The 20,603-nt window shown below is 36.8% G+C and overlaps 1 protein-coding gene across 3 annotated transcripts in view; it reads left to right on the forward strand.

The window, feature by feature from the left end:
* Fbxo11 (F-box protein 11) overlaps positions 1–20,603 on the forward strand; it is an 86,032-nt gene that overhangs the window by 12,401 nt on the left and 53,028 nt on the right. The window lies entirely within an intron of this gene.

Consider the following 20,603-nt stretch of genomic DNA (forward strand, 5'->3'; position numbering starts at 1 on the left):
TCAGCTTGGACAATTTAAAACCCTATCTCAAAAAAAAATTTTTTTAAAGTTGAATATAGTTCATTGGGTTCAATTCTCAGTACCTTTCTTTTTAAAAAAGTTTACCGTTCAACTTAATGTAGTTCAGTTTTCCCCAGAATTGCCAGCCAGGAATTTTTTTTTTTTTGGCCAGTCCTGGGCCTTGGACTCAGGGCCTGAGCACTGTCCCTGGCCTCTTCCCGCTCAAGGCTAGCACTCTGCCACTTGAGCCACAGCGCCGCTTCTGGCCGTTTTCTGTATATGTGGTGCTGGGGAATCGAACCTAGGGCCTCGTGTATCCGAGGCAGGCACTCTTGCCACTAGGCTATATCCCCAGCCCTGGCCAGGATGTTTTGAAGACATCCTTTTTATATTTTGGAAGTAAATATTGTGATGGATTCTGAACCTTCACTCCAAGAACTATTACTTCCTTTTGCTACTGAAATGGTCCTTAGTATTTTTTTTCTCTACTTATATTTGGAACTTGAATCTGACTCCTTTTAAGCCTGCACTTTTGGAATATAGCTCGTCTCTGGTGGCTCACACCTATAATCCTAGCTACTCAGGAGGCTGAGATCTGAGTATTGTTCAAAGCCAGTCTAGGCAAGAAAGTTCCCTCATATCTCCAGTTAACTACCAGAGAGCTGGAATTAGAACTGTGGCTCAGAGTGGTAAGCCTTTAGCTTTGAGCACAAACACTCAGGAACAGTGCCCAGGCCCTGACTGAGTTCAAGCACCAGGACCAGTCAATAAATAAAATTTATTTATCATGATCATGGTGTCTCCCTCACACCCCCAAAGACAGAAGGTTTGAGTTCAAGGCCAAGCTGGGCTACATATTAAATTCTAAACTATCCTGAATCTAAACCCTGTCTCATAAAACCAAAAACAAAAAAATTGGTTTTCAGGGCTTCATGTATACTAAGCAAATTCTCTACCACTTGAGCCGCACACTCCATTTATTTATATTTTTGTGTATGTATGTATATATTTAGTGCTAGTACTGAGACTTTAGCTCAAGACCTGGGCACTGTCCTTTAGCTTTCTCACTCTTTAACACTCTACCATGTTAGCCAGAAACTCCACTCTCAACTTTTTAGTGGTTAAATGGAAGTAAGAGTTTCATGGACTTCGCTGCTTGGGCTAGCTTCAAACCGTCATCCTTATATTTCAGCCTCTCTCAGTAGTTAGGATTATAAGTGTGAGCCACTGTCACTTGGCTGTTTTTGTTTTTGAGAGATATAACATGCATTCCCAATGATTTAGAAGACCTGTGAAAATGACAGGGCTCCTATTTTTTGTTTCCATTAGCATTTATTAGCTGTACAAGAGATTTCCATGAGTATATACAATGTATTCCAGTCACTCTTATCACACCCTCTTATCCCTTCCTAAAACAATTTCAGCAGCTTTTATTATTTGGATTTCAAACAAGCCAACAATCTATTTAGACCATATTCATCTTTTATCCTTGTTATCCCAACTCCCTCTCACTAGTATCCTCCCCCCCAAGTCTATTTCTCCTCTTCCCACCCTTTTTGATCAATAGATTTCAGTGAGGTTCTTTATGCCATTTCCATATGTAGTTGGAGTGTACTTCAAAATTATTCATCTTTTTCCCTTTCTACCCAAGTCAGTTACACTTGTATTTCAAAGATGGAGGTATTTATTTAGAATCAAGCTGAGGTGTCCAACAACAGATGAATAAAGATTAGTACATATACACTATGGAATTACATAGCCATAAACAAAAATGAAACAATGTCATATGCAGAAAAATGGATGAAGTTGGAGGATATCATATTGAACAAGACAGGCCAAGCTCAATGTCTCATGTAGAAGCTAAACCTAGAAGGCTTACATATTCATATGTATGTGTCATAAATATATGAATTTGTATGTTTATACATAATTATAGAGAGTAGGGCTCTGTTTTTAAAGAATTAATTTTCCTTGAAACTGATAATATGTAGCTTTAAATATGAAAAGAAGATGATTTCAAGTCTGCTCTTTTAAGTACTTGCCAGTCCAGTGCTAACAGTTGATCCTTTTTGTCCCCAAAAATAGGGTAAGAGAAGGCTACTATCGTCCTTTATTACTTGTTAAAATCTCTCCTTTCTGTGGGTGGAGGTGGCAGTACTCAGCTCTGGCTTAGCCACACCTCCAGCCCCCTGAATATGATGACTCCTAAGACACTTTAAAAATTCTTTCTGTGGGGCTGGGGATATAGCCTAGTGGCAAGAGTGCCTGCCTCGGATACACAAGGCCCTAGGTTCGATTCCCCAGCACCACATATACAGAAAACGGCCAGAAGCGGCGCTGTGGCTCAAGTGGCAGAGTGCTAGCCTTGAGCGGGAAGAAGCCAGGGACAGTGCTCAGGCCCTGAGTCCAAGGCCCAGGACTGGCCAAAAAAAAAATAAAAATTCTTTCTGTATTTGTTATGTTACTAATATAAACGGGGGGAGAGGTTGAATTTATTAGTTACTACTATGTATATATAGTTTTGCCCTTATGGAACTTAAAGTTAACCTGAATTTAAATAAATCTGAAGATTTAGGTGATACGCATATAAGGATACTGTTTTCATTTTAATTTGATTTTTTTGGCTAGTTTTTTGTTTTGTTTGCAAAACAAATAAAAAAAATTTCATTGATACTGTATCAATACTTTATTTCCTGGGCCATCCTATATTTTTGAGCCTAAGTCATTTCAAAGATGGAGGTATATATATGGATTTAGACTTAATACAGATTTCATCTGTTTTTATATCTTCAGTTGTGTGTGTGTGTGTGTGCTTGTGTGTTTATATTACTGAAGTTTTCGTGTGTAACCTTTATCCTTAGACTGTAAGATTAGAGTCTTTTTGAGGGCTTTCTGTGAGCTGTGTTAAGATGTAAGTTTGGTACGACCCTTTGCTACCTGATAATACATTCTGCTCTATTTATTGAATTACCTTTGTGTCAGACTTAAGAAGGTGTTGTAGTCCAACAACTAAGAGTTAAACTGTAGTATTGTTATATGCCTTATTGAAAAATAGACGTGTACATGGTAAGGGAAATGCTACTGAGTTGAGGTCATTTATTTTTATGGTATTGTTCTTTTTAAATTTTTTTGCCCTGATGTCTAGAAACTGGAGGCAAGACAGGTTTAAATTAAATTACATGTTACTAGAGTCTAAGTACCTCAATTGCAGAGATAAAACACTTTAGAGTTCTTTGTGGCATCTTATAATTTCGTATGTAAAGTAGTTGAAACTCAAAAGGTACCTTTGTGCATCTTTTTGATAGTTTTAATATCTCAATTGCTACATGTCACAGACAGTCTATCTTCTCTTTCTGTCATTTGTGTTGGAACCTCTTAACTGAAACCTACTAACCTGGGAGAATCTGGATGTAAGGAGGTTGGCCAGGATCTGTTGAAGTTATATCTCTTGTCTTTAGGGGGCTAGAAAAGTTTCACATACCAGTTAGAGACATTGATTAACAAACACAAAGAAACTGGTGATATGCACTCTTCATTTGGTAAAACACTTAAAATTTTTGGTGATATATTGGTAGTGTTTTGTGGTAGTAAAAGTGAAGTAATTCTTGTTACATTTCTTTATTTTTCAAATACTATGTATGGAATCTGGAGGGAGGAAAGCTTCGTGACATTGCTTTTGGCATTAACTTCGTGGATATGACAGCAAAAGTAAAAAATAGATGGGACTACATCATATTAAAAACTGCACAGCAAAGGGCATAACCAACAAAGCAGAAAGCCTATAAAATGGGAAAAAATATTTGCAAACCATTTTATCCATATCCATAATGAACTCGGCGGAAGAAAAACTAATAACCCTATTTTAAAGGCCTTGAGTGTACATTTCTTTGAAGAAGACATCAAATAGCAAACAGACCTGGAAAAAAGACTTGCTGCTAAATTATCTGGAAAATGCAAATCAAAACTGAAAAGAAATGTTCTCACCCCAGTTAACATAGCTCTTAAAACTAAGACAGAGGTGTAGTTCAGTAGTAGAGTGCTTATCTAGCAAACACAACGCCCTGGTTCAAACCCCAGTGTTGCCCCTTTCTGTGAAAATAAAAGACCCAGGTTTTGGAAAGGATAGCAGAAAGTTGGAAATGAATGTAAGACTATACAAACTGCTGCAGAAAATAAGATGGAGGGGCTGGGGATATGGCCTAGTGGCAAAAGAGCTTGCCTCATATACATGAGGCCCTGGGTTCGATTCCCCAGCACCACATATACAGAAAGTGGCCAGAAGTGGCGCTGTGGCTCAAGTGGCAGAGTGCTAGCCTTGAGCAAAAGGAAGCCAGGGACAGTGCTCAGGCCCTGAGTCCAAGGCCCAGGACTGGCCAAAAAAAAAAGAAAATAAGATGGAAACTTCTTAAAATAAAAACAAAAACAACAAAAGACTTCAATGTATTAGCCAGCAACTCTGCTGCAGGGTGTTTATCCAAAAGAACTAAAATCTGTATCTTGAAGAGATACTATCACTCCCATGTTCATAGCAGTAACTATTCACAGTAAGGATGGTGGGAAAACAATCCACTCATGCTTGACAGTTAAATTAATAAATAAAACTTATACAGTGAACTCTTTTAGCCTTTAAAAAAAGGAAATTCTGTAATATGCAGTGACATTGATGTAATTTGAGGTCAGTTTGTTAAATAAATTAAGCCAGAAACAGAAAACATAAATATTGCACAAACTCGTTTATGTGAATTATTAAAACTGGTTTTCACAGAATAAAAAAAGTGGGATGCAATTGCCAGAAGCTACAGGGATTTGAACTCTTTACTACTAGATTGCTGACATAATCCCCAAGGAAGTCATTTAAATTTGAATAAGAGCTTGAACTTTACATGTTTTAGTGTTGTTTGTTTTAACTGCTTATTAATTTATGAACTTGTTTTGTGTGGTCACAGTACCTTTAGGATGATAAGTGGATATATTATTTTTTTAAAAAATGAATAGAACTAATGATCAGGAATTTCACTATTAAAAGCAAAATTTACTGTTTGGGAAATTGAGCAACAATCTGTCCTGCAAGGAAAAGCTTATTGTTAGCATAGAACTTTTTTTTATTAATTATATTATGATACTAAGTACATACAAATAGTGTTTTGTTTTATGACTGATTGAATATTATGTTTAAACATTTAGTGTGTAAACAAATTGAATAGTTAAAAAAGAAAATAGAAACTTGTTGGCCACAAGTGGCTCCAGGAAGAATTATTATCTTGTCTGATAATTTTGCATGGTGGATATTGTCTTTTCATAAAACTGGGTTTAGGCTGGGAATGTGGCTTAGTGGTTGAGTGCTTGCCTAGTATGCATAAATCCCTGAGTTTGATTCCTCTTTACCACATAAAGCAGAAAAAGTTGCCAGGGTGCTGTGGCTCAAGTGGTAGAGTACTAGCTTTCAGCAAAAGACACTTAGGAACAGTGCCCAGGCTCTGAGTTCAAGCCTCAGTACTGGCTAGATAGATAGATAGATAGATAGATAGATAGATAGATAGATAGATAGATAGATAGATAAAACTGGTTTAATTCTGAAGCAATGAATGCCTGCCAGTTTATAAGTTATGTAATTAGATTGCTAAGGGAAGTTTTGGATATCACTTTTAAAAAAGAACAAAATACATCCTTTCTAGGTATACTAAGAATTTTTAGTTGTGTAACTTGATGTATTTGGGAGTAAATCTTAAAACAAGCAGAGGCTTTTGAAACTGAAATTTATTAAAATTTGAATGGACTCATCCCATACTCAGTTGATTAATTGTCTGACCATCTTACACAGACTCCTTATAAACCAAAGCAAAGAGAAAATAGGGATTTTTCTTATTAGAAAATACACTAAAAACTCTCACTAAAAGAGATGAAACAAGTTGTGTTGTGTTTAAAAGCAGAGGATACTGGATTGGGGATGTATACCTCAGTGATGGAGCACTTGCCTAATGTGCAAGGCAGTGGATTTGAATCCCACAACTGTGAAAAAATATATAAAATAGAGGCCATTGATGTGGTTTGGGGAAAATCAGTAGATTCTAGGTGGGAATCATTGTGTATTTGTGTTTGTTTTTCTCTGAAATGACTTGGTACTCAAAGAAATAACATGAAACATAGGTTTAAATAAAACTTTAGTTCTCTTATGGAATAGTTATATTGGTGTTGTCTCAGTTGAAGGAGATTTATAAAAGTTACGTTACAAGAAAGCTATTGCTATGAAAAAAGTCCTAACCATTTGCAAATAGACACTTAGGAGATGATTATTCCTACAACTTCCTTCTCTGGACTCCAATAATTACTACTTTACATTTCTGAGCATATTCAATATGTTCATAGATGATAAAAATCAGATCAATCACTTGAAAAAAAAATTCATTTTACTAATCTTTTTTTGTGTGTATACATGTGCCCATCATGGAGCTTGAGCTTTTGTGCTTGAGGCTAGCATCCTACCACTTGACCCACAGCTTCTTCGCTTGTGGCTTTTTGGTGGTTAATTGGAAAGAAGAGTCTCATAGACTGCCTAGGCTGGCTTTGAACCATAATCCTCTGATCTCAGCCTCCTAGTAGCTAGGATTACAACAGGTGTAAGCCATCAAAGCCTGACTGTTTTTTTGTTTGTTTGTTTGCTTGTTTGTTTTATTTTTATATACATGTGTTTTAATATATGCACAAACAAAAAAGAGACTTGGAATAATCTAGATAAAACTAATTATAGCAGCTATAGACATAGTTGAATTCTGAAGTTAGGTGTGTGTGCACATGTGCAAATACATGATACTGTATCAATGCAAAATGGTATATAAAATTTGGAGATTGTTTAAAGATTGCTTCTTAGCTGTATGCAGTGCCATATGCCTGTAATCTCAGCGCTTTTGAGAGACTAACACAAGATGAATATCACAGCTCAAAACCGTCGTCTTAAAAATACTGTCTTTTATGGGCTGGGAGTGTGGCTAAATGGTAGCCTAGCTTGCATGAAGCTCTGGGTTCAATTTCTCAGCACCGCATAAATCGAAAAAGCTGGAAGTGGTGCTGTGGCTCAAATTGTAGAGTGCTAGCCTTGAGCAAAATAAGCCAGGGACAGTGCTCAGGCCCTGAGTTCAAGCCCCAGGACTGGCAAAAAAAACCCAAACCAACCAAAAAAAATATTTAAGTGGAATTCTAAAGAAAGAAGTTGAGTAATCTTTTATGTGGTTGGAAATAATTCTTAAAAGAAAAGGTTGCTCACGTATTTTCCTTTCTATGTGGCTTAAGAGGGGAGCGAAAGAAAATGAATTAAAATTTTTAGATTGGTTTAGACTGGTGTAAAGATCATCAGGTAAACACTAAAATGGAGCACTATCAGAACTGTATGCATTTCTTTTTATAACATATATACATATATGTTATATAAAAGCATATATCTTAGTATATTGTGTATGTTGGTACTAGGTATATTTTATTTGGGGGATAAATTCGTTAGAAACAGAATTAAAGGATGCTTTAAATAGAAAAAACCATGATCTCAATTCTTGAGGTTTATTCACTTAGTCAAAGTGGTATTAAGATTTAGGACCTAAGCCAAGTAATGATGGCTTATGCCTATAATGCCAGCTATTCAGGAGGCTGAGATCTGAGCGTTGTGTTTTGAAGCAGCCACAGCAAGAAAGTCCATGAGGCTCTTGCCTCCTGTTATCTACCAAAACACCAGAAGTAAGCTATATATAACTTGAGTTTTGCTCAATCATAATCGTTGAGCAAAAAAAGCCTATGTACAGCAACCGGACCTTGAGTTCAAGATCCAATACGAGTGCATGTGCACGCATGTACATACACACCCCCACACTGTCATACACAGAAGAGACTCTTAGCTGGATATAAGGTGGTATTTGGTTTTGCTTCAGAATTTTACTCTACTTGTTATTCATTATTGTAAATTGTTGTGCCTATTGATTTCTGTTTTTCCCAGTTGAACTAACCAAAAAATTCGATGTTTAAGGAATACTTTATTCAGTAACTTAAAAGAGTGTGCAGGTAAAATTACAGTTTATTATTGTGAGCTCTGATTTTTTATTTTTCCCCCTGGTCCTTAGGCTTGAACACAGGATTTGGGCACTCTGTCTGAGCTTTTTTTTTTTTTTCCTTTCAAAGCTATCATTCTACCACATAAGCCACAACTCCACTTCTGGCCTTTTTTTTTCTCTCTCTCTTTTTTGCCAGTCCTGGGGCTGGAACTCAGGGCCTGAGCACTGCCCCGGCTTCTTTTTGCTCAAGGCTAGCACTCTACCAGTTGAGCCACAGCGCCCCTTCCGGCTTTTTCTACATATGTGGTGCTGAGGAATTGAACCCAAGGCTTCATGTATGCAAGGCAAGCACTCTACCATTAGGTCATATTCCCAGCCCCTGGCCTTTTAGTGTGTGTGTGCTTAATGGAGATACGAGTCTTACAGACTTTCCTTACTGGGCTGGCTTTGAACTGATATCCTCAGATCTCAGTCTTCAAAGTAGATAATCTTACAGGTATAAATCACTGGCACCTGGTAAGTATGCCCTAATTTTTGGGGTGGGTGGGTGGGTGGGTTGCATTGCTAGGAGATTGAATAAGCCAGGCAAGTGCTACTTTACTGAACGACAGTTCAACTCCACTTTTCTTTTAGCTAATTGGTTAGGGGAAATAAATTATATTGTTTAAGGTAAACCATATTGTTAATAGATTCACTTACTGGAAGAAAGAAGGAAAGCAGAGGTTTTTTTCCACTGTAAATTCAAGTATTCATTTATAACGTGGTATTTCACATCAAGGATTATCATTCAGTAAATAATATTGATGCAGTCAATTATTCATTTGGAAAAACATTCAGTTAATTCCCTATATTATTTACTACCAAAAAGATATTTTAGTTGATTAAAGAGCTCTGTTAAAAAAAAAAAAAGAATTTAGAAGTACCTTTTTCTTAACAAATAAAACCAAATCCAAAGCCATTAAAAAAAAAATCAAGAAATTCCCCCATAACTGAGGATTAAGTGTAGGATCTTAAGTATGCTTAGGAAAAAACCCTCTGCTTTTGAGAGCTTTATATGCCCAGCACCAACATTCTTACTAAAGAATATGGAGATAGGGGCTGGGGATATGGCCTAGTGGCAAGAGTGCTTGCCCCGTATACATGAGGCCCTGGGTTCAATTCCCCAGCACCACATATATAGAAAATGGCCAGAAGTGGTGCTGTGGCTCAAGCGGCAGAGTGCTAGCCTTGAGTAAAAAGAAGCCAGGGACAGTGCTCAGGCCCTGAGTCCAAGCCCCAGGACTGGCAAAAAAAAATTAAAAAAAAAAAAAAAGGAGATATAAAAATTTGACAGGGAAAATCAAGTATTTGAGTCTTTCTCTGTCTTTCCCTCTCTAAAAGTAGTTGTGTTTATTCTTGAATTTTTAGTGTATTTTTATATAAATACCTCTCTGAAAACCACATTATGAATTAATTTATAACTTTAAACTTTGTAAAGATATCCTGGGCATACAATATCATTATATATGTAAGGTTACCTAATTTTTTGTATACTTGTGTAATGTCCATTATAGAAATATACCACAACTTATTAAATATTTTCTAATGATTAATACTTAAGTTTTATTTTTGCTATTGTAGAACTGCAGCAAACAGCTTATACAAATACCTTTACATGTTTATTTTACAACTTCAGTACATAGATTTGTAAAAGTAGATAATTGGGTCAAAGGAATATTTATTTTTATTTCCCTTCATTTTTAAGCTTTATTGAGGTATAGTTGATTTGCCAAAATATGTATATTTAGTGTATATGTTTGGATAAGTTTTAAAATTTGGTAAATGTTGTGGGTTTGTTTTCAAAACAGGATGTGTTACTTGTAATCCCAACACTAACATATGTTGATTAAATGTTACTGCATGAGTATACTTGAAGTCCTTAAAAGACTTGAGAGAGGCAACTAGTCAGTCCTACAGCTGAAATGATACAGGAAGTATCCAGAGAAAGTGGATTCTTAAAGGAGATCTTAAAGAATGAGTATGTCAGAGATGGAAGAAAAGGGGGGGGGAAGGGATATTCTTGGTGAGAAAATATCACAGGGCATGAAAAGGGCATTACAAGGATGAAATATTTCACTCTTTTGCTATACTTTATCTCTCAGTTGACTTTATATTGACCTTTCTTTTGAAAATGTAAAGCACTTGTAAAATGTTGAACTCAGTGGATGCATCACTTCAGTATTTAATAATTTGCAGTTTGTGTTCTTTTGCCTTCTTAGTAGCTACGCATGTCTCAAACTCAGGTACTTTATGCAATTTACAGTTTCTGTAAGGCACATTTGTAAATGTGTTATGAGTGAAGAATTATCAGTAAATATTCAGTAGTTTGAGTAGAAAGTTCATCTTGTTCACTACCCTGAATGCTTTCTTTATACAGACTGAGAATCCCTAATCAAAAATCCAAAATGGTCTTAACTTTTTAAATGTTATTATGGCACTGAAATTTTTCAGATCTTAGAGCATTTTGGATTTCAGATTTTTAGATTAGCATATTTAACTAATAAAATCTGTGCAAACACTCCCAAATCTGACACTAAGGTCCCAAACATTTCAGGTAAGGGACAGTCAACCTGTTTGGCAATGAAATTTCCAAATACTTTGCAGGATCCCTTTTTCTTGTTAACACATTATTGATGCATGGACTTAAATACACAGTAGAAATGTTACGTACTTTTTATATTAATCATAACAAGAAGAAAAAAAGCTTATTTGCTGGTCCTAGGGCTTGAACTCAGAGTCTGGGAACTGTCCCTAAGTTTTTATGCTCAAAGCTACTGCTTGAGCCAGAGCTTCTCTTTCAACTTTTTTGGTAGTTAATTGGAGATAAAAGTTTCATGGGCTTACCTGCCTGGGCTGGCCTTGAACCATGACCTCAGATCTCAGATTCCTGAATATCGAGGATTATAGGCATGAGCAATTGGTGCCCAGCAATATATTTTACATATAAATTGGAAACGATTTAATCTCTCTCTTTAGGCATGTATAACACCTCCAAATTTCTCTTAAATTATATTGTAAGAAGAAGCCATTAAGATGGTGCTATGAATATGAACAAATTCTCCATTCTTAAAAGATAATACAATGCTATTGGCAGGGAAATGGGTAGACCTAGACAAATCATGTTAAAGAGTGGTAACCAAGTTCAGAAAGACAAAGGACACATGTTTTCTCTCATACACAGAAGTCACATCTAAAATACACCAGGGTATGATGAATTATACAGGATTCTAGACACAGTGTGACCAACAGAGGATAATCTTAGGAGAGACACAAAAGGTACACAATTCCTATGTGCCATTTTATATGTATAAAAATAATATATGTTTATATGAGATATATCTTAAAATGAACTCTTAAGATATGCAAACAAGAATTCTTTTTGTATTTGTAAAAAGTACTCAAAAGAAACTGACATGGTAACAGCATATTTTACTAAATAGCATTCATTAGTACAGAGCTGGTTAAAATTATGAGCTTTTTTTTTTTTTTTTGCTAGTCCTGGGCCTTGAACTCAGAGCCTGGGCACTGTCCCTGAGCTTCTTTTGCTCAAGGCTAGCACTTGAGCCACAGCACCACTTCTGGCTTTTGCTGTTTATGTGGTACTGAGGAATCAAACCCAGGACTTCATATATGCTGAGCAAGCACTCTACCACTAAGCCACATTCCCAGTCCATGAGCCATCTTTTTTAAAACTTAGAAAAGGTGTAAAAAGTTCCACAAAAGATTAAAAAACACACAACAGAAAAGCAAGAACTCAGGAGAGAGAGAGAGCAAAGCAACAGGAAGAGATGAAATGTGAATTGGGATAATTTGTACAACAAAAAAGAGCAAAAATTCCAAAATGCAGATGAAATAGGAAGAAACACCAATCTAATTAGAGACTTGAGAAAAACAGTAAAGAAATATATTAGATAAAATGGGCAAAATAATATGGAAAAATATTTTTAAAGGTTCAGAAAAACGATAGAAAATACAGTAGGTCCAACACACACATAAACTTGAAACCCCTGTAGAGAAAAACAAAAGAAAAATCCTGTAGAAGAAAACAACAACAACAAAATCAGAATCTGTGCTTAAAAATACAATTGAAGAAAACCTAAGAGAATTGAAACAATACTTAAATGAGAATCTGTGTCAGGAAAAAATGATCAGAATGGTCCAGTGGGTAGCCGCAATCCTCAGGATCCCCATCTCTAAGGTTATTTATAAAGTGTTGGTACTTAGCTGGATTCAGATTTCTCCACATCTAACAGCAACATTCATAGCATATAAGGAGGTAAAGTGACAGCCAACAACTTTTCATATTCAACCATGCTATCAAGTAACATAGAACCCAAAATATATTTATTATGAGTACCTTCAGAGGAAATGGTATAAACTTTAGAGTCAACAGAGAGTCATCTGGAGAGAAAATTGGTAATAAGAATTAAATACTTTTATATTTTTATAGATATGCCGTGTAAAGTAATAGTAATCATGATTATAATGTTGATGTTAATATACCTTACTGATTTAGAAATTATAAGACTTAAAAAAATTGAGAGGAAGGAGACAGTAGGTTTAGGTTAGCTCACTATAACTGATTCTCAAAATACATTAAAGGGGCTGTGAATGTGGCTTAGTGGTAGAGTGCTTGCCTAGCGTGCATGAAACTCTGGGTTCAAGTCCTCAGCACCACATAAACAGAAAAAGCCAGAAATGGTGCTGTGGCTCAAGTGGTAGAATGCTAGCAAAAAGAAGCCAGAGACAGTGCTCAGGCCCTGGTTCAAGCTCCAGGACTGCCTCACCCCATATATATATATGTGAATATATATGTATGTATAAATATATATATATGTGCATATATGTATATATGCATGCATGTGTGTATATGTATGTGTTATATGTGCATATATGTATATATATATTTTTAAAGATCACAGATCAATTGAAACATATTACATCTCTAACCTTAACAATACTACAGCTTAGTATAAGTAGTGGGAAGAAGAAACATGCTAAATATTATATTATTCATCTTAAGGACATGCTTTTATGACAGTGTTAATGTAGATATCACCTAAAGAGAGAAATACAGGGGGATTCTGTTAAATTGCAGTCTTATGCCACATAATGGGATCAATAACAGACTTCGTGGACAAAAGTAGTCCTATGGGATTATGTCAGTGATGTCATGGCCATCTTAATTTGTATAAACACACTATGATGTTTACATAAAAGTACATAATGATACATTCTTAGAACATGTAACATTCAACCAGAATTACAAGTAAAAATCAATCAGAAATAAAACTTCTACAGAAACAATTCATATGCAGCCATGCCTGTAATGAAATATTACAATCCTAAGACCAGACATTTCTTATTTAAAAAATAAGGCTGGGTACCAGTGGCTCACATCTGTAATCCTAGCTACTCAGGAGGCTGAGATCTGAGTATCAGAGTTTGAAGCCAGTCCAGGCAAGAAAGTCAGTGAAACTCTTTATCTCCAGTTTCACCAGAAAATGGAAGTGGTGCTGTGGCTCAAAATGGTAGAGCCACTTGCCTTGAGTACAAAGAGGCTCAGGAACAGTGTCTTGGCCCTGAGTTCAAGGATAATGATGATGATAGCTCAGTGCTCATGATTCACACCTGTAATCCTAGCTACTCAGGAGGCTGAGATCTGAGGATCATTGTTTGAAGTCCGCATGAGCAGCAAAGTCCATGAGACTTGAGACTCTTAACTTCCAATTAACTATCATAAAACTGGAAGTGGATCTGTGGCTTAAGTGTTACAGCACTAGTCTTGAGCAAAATTGCTCAAGGACAATGCCCAAGCCCAGAGTTCAAGCCAAAAAATAAAAACAACAAAAAAACAACCAACCAATACCTGCAGTTCAAATACCCAGGAGGCAGAGACAGGAGCCAGGAGGATTTTGACTTTGAAGCTAGCTTCATAGTGAGACCCTGTCACAACCACCAAACACAATGAGTGACTCAACCCTGTAATCTAGCTACTGGGCAAGCTAGAATCAGACTAGCCAGGTCTGAAAAATCTGAGAGACTTTATCCCCAACTAACCAGCAAAAAGCTGGCCTTGGGCTATATGTTAAGTGGCAGATCACCACCTGTGAGTTTCAGTGAATATGGAGTTGCAAAAGGTATTTGCAACTTGAAGCTTATTTGCAATTAAAAACTAGCCGGGTGCTGGTGGTTTACACCTGTAATCCTAACTACTTAGGCTTTTATCTGCAGATCACAGTTCAAAGCTAGCCCAGATAGAAAAGTCAGTGAGACTTTACAGTTGACCACCAGAAAGGCCAGAAGTAGAGCTGTGGCTCAAGTGTTCGTATTAGCCTTAAGCATTTAAGCTTCGACACTGTGCCCTGGCCCTGAGTTCAAGTCCAAGGACACACACACACACACACACACACACACACACACACAAAACATGCAGATCACATCATAACATACTTGAAGGGCACACACCTAAAATTTTAGCTACTTTAGAGGCAGAAATTGGGAGTCTCAGTTTGAAATCAGCCCAGGCAAAAAAGTCAGCTCAGGCCATATGCTGTGCTTGTAATCCTGGCTACTAAGGAAACTAGAATCTGGGAATTGGAATTCAAAGCTAGCCCAGTCAGAAAAGTTTATGAGACTTATAAACAAGCAAAATGTTGGACTGGATGTGTGGCTCATAGTGTGTCACTTGTGAGCAAAAAGGTTGAAAGATTATGCAAGGCCCTGAGATCAATTCCCAGTACAGCATGAGCATACTCAAAATACACACACTATTGAGCTAATTGAGTAGTTAACACAGACAAAAAGTATGAGGCACTGCTTGAAAAATAAAGCAAAAAGGACTGGGGGCATGATTTAAGTGGCGCTCCAAGTTCAAAGTCTAATATTGCATAAAGTAAAAATAAAAACTCCCAGAAACTCAAAAAGAAAGTAGTTTTCTGTCAATTGTAGTGCTTGAACTCAGCCTGAGTGCTGTCCCTGAGCTCTTCTGCTCAAAACACTAGCTTTGAGCACTAGCTACTTTGAGCCACAGACCACTTCTGGTTTTCTGGTGGTTAGTTGGAGATGAGTCTAATGGACTTTCCTGCCTAGGCTGGCTTTGAACCTCAATCCTCAGAGCTCATCCTCCTGAGTAGCTAGGATTACAGGTGCAAGCCACAAATGCCAAACTAGTAAATGGATTTTAAACATACAAGAAGTTGTCAGTCTCATTAACAAAGAAAAAATAAAATCTAATGATACAGTTTACTTATTTGGCAAAAACGAAGTTGGGCAGTGCATGATTTATTGTGGCGTATGGCGAATAAAGTGTTCCTGTACATTCCTGTTGAGAATATAATTTGCAATAACCACTATGGAAATCAATTAGGCAGTATTTACGAGAATAAAGCCCCATTTATTGTTTGGTTCAGCATGTTGCATTTCCTGAAGTTTACATTACTTGTTATATACTTGCCACACGTAATCATATTAGGTTGGAGCATGGTTTGCAATAATAGAAACGATTCCAAAGTCCTGTCAGTAGCGGGTTGCCAAGGAAATTTGCCTGCTCAAAACTGAAAGAAAAATAAAACAAGTCTGACTTAAAAGAAGAAAGTTCTAAGTAGCTATTAAATAATACATGCAAAGGTGTTTGGAAAAGGGCAACTGCCCCTTTATCTCTGCAGAATAAAAACCAAAACTGGTGGAAAGTTGGGGAAAGGAGGTGCACGATTTGTGTTTACCACTTGAGAAACGATGAGAGCAGGAAGGAACTAAAGATATATGACTACTGATTAAGGATTTGGCTTTTATAAATCATGTCCACTGTGATGGAAGAAAGCACTTAAAGCCTTCTGGATAAGAAGAGACGTGCCAACATGACTTAATGGCTAGATCTTAAGGAAGAGATAATTACAATAATATAAGAAATTCATTCTGGGTTGGGGATATTTAGATAAAAGGTGGCAGCAGATAAAAACTTACTTGGGTGAAGTAAGTGTGTAAAAGAACAAAACTTTTAGTAACAGTGAACTGGCAAATTTTTTTTAAGTATACAGGAAATACTAATCCTTGAAAACAACACCATTACAAAGAAAAGGGGACTAGATGTGGTGACGAAGATCTGTATCTCAGGTACTCCACAGATGGAGAGACGAGAATAGCACTTCCAACCCAATCTGGGTTTTTTAAAGGGGGAAAAGAAAATGCTTTGTGTGTACTGAAAGCTAATTGAATTTCATTTAATTGAATTAAAGCATTTCCTATAATTAACTCTAAGATAAGATGAAATGTGATATTCTGAACATAAGTCAATGAAAAAATTAGTAATTTAGAATTTAACATTATGGAACTCACCAAAAATGTAGCAAGAGATAGCAAAAAATGATACTTACTAATTAAGTTATTAAGAAAGTAGATTGAGAGATTTAGATGAAAGTCCCAAATCCCAAGGTATGTTAGATTAGTAGAGGAACAATATTTAGTAAGATAATGATTAAACTTTTTCCAAATTCAGAAAAACAGCATTATCTAATGTAGTAGCCATAAAATACAAATTAAAATTCCATTCCTCAGTTATAACTACATTTAAGATTGTTGTGTAGAGGGAATATAACTCAATTGTTACACTTCACTCGACTGTGTTAGAATGCACATATAACATTTTTATTGTAGAAAATTTCCTTGGATATTGTTGCCAGAGATTCTAGTGTTGATTGAGGCTACAATTTTTGACAGTCACACCTTATACAATGTGTGTATGTGCACACATGTGTGTTTACACTCACTTTCATATAGAATCTTAAACTCATGTTTCTTGAGCTCACATTTGGCTTCTTGCTATGCCTCTATCCCTATATGAATATTCTTAAGAATTGGTTAATGTGCTAGTCACTGGTGGCTCATGCCTATCATCCTAACTACTGAGGAGGCTGAGAGATCTGAGGATTGTGGTTCAAAGTCAGCCCAGACAGGGGAAGTGTGAGGATTTTAACTCCCCAAAACCAAGAAGTAGAGATGTAGCTTAGGTAGTAGACTGCTGACCTTGAACAAAAAGGACAGCACCTGGGCTCTGAGTTCAAGCCCCAGTATCAGAACAAAACAAAAAAATGAATGTACAACATAGTTTTGATGAATGTGTATGTGGTTGTATATATACATATCTTGAGCTATGTCTTCAGCCTTTTTCACTTTGTTTTTCAGCTAGGGTATTGTGAATTTTGCCTAGGGCCAGCCTGTTGCTTAAACCCTCCACATGGCTGGTGTGAACCACTATACCCAACCTTTTTATTCAGGTGGGGGGTCTTGCTGACTTTTTGCCCTGTGTGGTCTCTAACTGTGATCCTTTCAATCTCTGTCTCTTGAATACCTTGAATTACGGGGATGGGCCACTATGTTCTGGCTATCTGCAATATGCATTCTAAAAAAAGAAAATAAGGATGGGTGAATCCAAAAAAGGCAAATTAAGAGGGAGATAGGAGTGGTCAGAGGAGCTTATCTACAATAAAACACTAATTTCAAGTTCATTATGAAAAAAAGAAGAAGAAAATAAGATGTTCTTAGCCAGTTACTCAGGAGGAATGTTTTACATTATCCTTCTTTTTGCCACAAAAAGTTCTATAACAATGCTCTTTTATCTTTTATTATGTTCCTAAAATTTTACTTGCTGCAAAGAACCTTGCTATGTGTAAATTCGCATTAATATTTCTTGTAGGGTGCAACATGTTTGTAATATTAGCACTCGAGAGGCTGAGGAAGGAGGCCTGGAATATATAGAGGGGAAAAAATTATTAAAATTTGCCTTAGCTGGGCGCTGATGGCTCATGCCTATAATCCTAGCTACTCAGGAGGCTGAGATCTGAGGATCCTGGTTCGAAGGTAGTATTGGCAGAAAAGTCCCCATGAGACCCTTATATCCAATTAACCACTCAAAAACCAAAAGTGGAACAGTGGCTCAAAGTGGCAGAACACTAGTCTTGAGCAAACGAGCTCACGGCGCTGTCCCACAACTTGTCTTGTGGGCTGGGAATGTGGCTTAAGAGGCTAAGGAGGGAGACCTGAACTATATAGAGGGAAAAAAAAATTTATTAAAAATTGTCTTGGGCTGGGAATGTGGCCTAGTGGTAGAGTGCTTGCCTCGCATACAAGAAGCCCTGCATTCGATTGCTCAGCACCACATAAACAGAAAAAGCCAGAAGTGACACTGTGCCTTAAGAGGTAAAGTGCTAGCCTTGAGCAAAAAGAAGCCAAGGACAATGCTCAGGCTTGAGTTCAAGCCTCAGGACTGGCATGTGTTGTCTTATGAGCTGAGGCTTAGTGGTAGAATGCTTGTCTAGCATGCATGAAGCCCTGGGTTTGATGCCTCAGTACCACATAAGCAAAAAATTAATAAAATTAAGTAGAAGTCGCATGTATTTTCTTTTTAAGTTGTCTTGTGCCAACTGCTGTGCTTTTAGTTCCAGCTGTTAAGGAAGCTAAGATCTGAGGATCCTGGTTCTAAGCCAAGCTGGGAAGACATATCTGAGATACCCTTATCTCCAATTAACTAATAGCAAAAAACTGGAAGAAGTTGACTCACGTGGTAGAATGCCAGCTTTTAAAAGAGCAAGGCAAGGGCTTGAGGCCCTGAGTTCAAGCACCGGTTACCAGCACCCCTTCCCCCCCCCCCCCCCACACACCAAAAAAAGTTGTACTCTTTTATTTTTCTGTAAAAAAGACAGGAAAAAGAAGATGCAGGATAGATTCAACAAAACAAACTAGTAGAAATATCACAATTAATGGGTTAAATATATGTATTTAAGCTAGCATGAGCTAGCACATCTATAATCCTACCTAGAGGCTGAGATGTGAGGATGGATTTCAAAGCCAGCATAATAAGCAGGAAAGTTTGTGAGACTCATCTCTAATTAACCAGCAAAAAGCTAGACGTGGAGCCATGACTCAAGTGATTAAGAACACAAATTTTAAGTAGTAAAGCTAAGGGACAGCACTCAGGCCCTGACTTTAAGACCCATTACTGGAGGGAAAAGTGTGTGTGTGTGTGTGTGTGTGTGTGTGTGTGTGTGTGTGTGTGTGTATTTGAGTTACTTTTTTTTAAATAATCAAGTTATCTGCTATTTCCAATAGGTATATTTAAAGCAAACAGACAATGTAAAGAAATGAATATGTGGTGAATGGGTTACATGTATATCTTTGTTTTCTTTAGAAATACTGTAATGTTCCACTTAAAAAATAAATGTGCATGAACTCATAAAAACGAGTAAACAGGGACAACAAAAGAACACCTTAGAAACTGAAAGTGAATGAAGTTTACTGTACCCAATAAAGTTGAAACTAAGATTACAAGAATAAAAGCTAAAAGAAACAATCTAGATCATGCCAAAGAACTTCAGAAATACTAATTTAGAGGCACAAGTACCTTTGAAATTTGTGTAGTAGTACAACCTAGAGTATTGGTTATAAACCTTTTATGTGTGTGAGCGCGCGTGTGTGTATGTTCTGGTTCTTGGGTTCAAACTCAGGGCCTGGATACTGTCTTGAGTTTTTGTGTTCAAGGCTAGTGCTGTACCATTTGAGCCACAGTTCCACTTCCTGCTTTTTGGTGATTAATTGGAAATAATGGGCTAGGGGGGTGGGGAAAGGACATTGGAGGCATAACTCAGTTGGTATGCTAGCCAGTGAAGGAAATTGCCAGGTACCAAGTTCAAGTCCTGGTCTCAGACCTTTAATAAAAAAGTCTTATGGGCTTTCCTGCTCAGGCTGGCTTTGAACCAAGATCTTTAGATCTTAGCCTCCTGAGTAGCTGAGTAGCTGAGTTATGAGCCATTGGCTCCTGGCTTTGGTTATAAAACTTATATGCCAAACCAATTAGATACTTAGTTTCCTTCTTACATCTTGTGTGATCTTTTTGTTTGCTTCCTTAACTTGGTAGAAACTGAGACCAATTATGGGAAAGAATATACCAGATACAGATGATGGCCTTCAAACTTAAAAATAGTGTTTGAATGGAAAGTCTACGTAGAAGAAGATGAGAATCACAGTGCCTTAATACCCTCCTTACTTATTAAGTTTCAAGATTTATGCTTTTGGAGGAAGCATACCTTCTTTTTAGATAAACTGTGTAGAAACAAAGCTGTGGAATTACTGATATTCTCATTGACACCTAATTGTGTTGCTATTTTGTTACTCTATTGTAATACTTCTTAAGCTTTGTGATTTCAGAGTCCTGTATCTGTTTAAAAGTTATTGAGACATTCCTAGTAATTCTTCTCTGAGTGGGTTATAGTGATCAATGTTCATTATAGTATGAAGACAAAAAAAGTTCAATGTTCCTTTAAAAGCAACAATAATAGGATTGGGGATGTGGCTTAAATGGCAGATGGGTTACTTAGCAAACACTAAGCTAGGTTTAAACAATAGCCAAAAAAAAAAAAAAAAACCAAACTTTTCCAAAACAAATTTAGAATGAATGTTTTATTTCTGTGACTAATGTTCAGTGTAGTAGGCACTGGATTTTAATATCTGCTTCTTTAATAGCCACCTTCTTGT

Source organism: Perognathus longimembris, chromosome 8 (assembly GCF_023159225.1).
Source record: "Perognathus longimembris pacificus isolate PPM17 chromosome 8, ASM2315922v1, whole genome shotgun sequence".
NCBI lineage: Eukaryota > Metazoa > Chordata > Mammalia > Rodentia > Heteromyidae > Perognathus > Perognathus longimembris.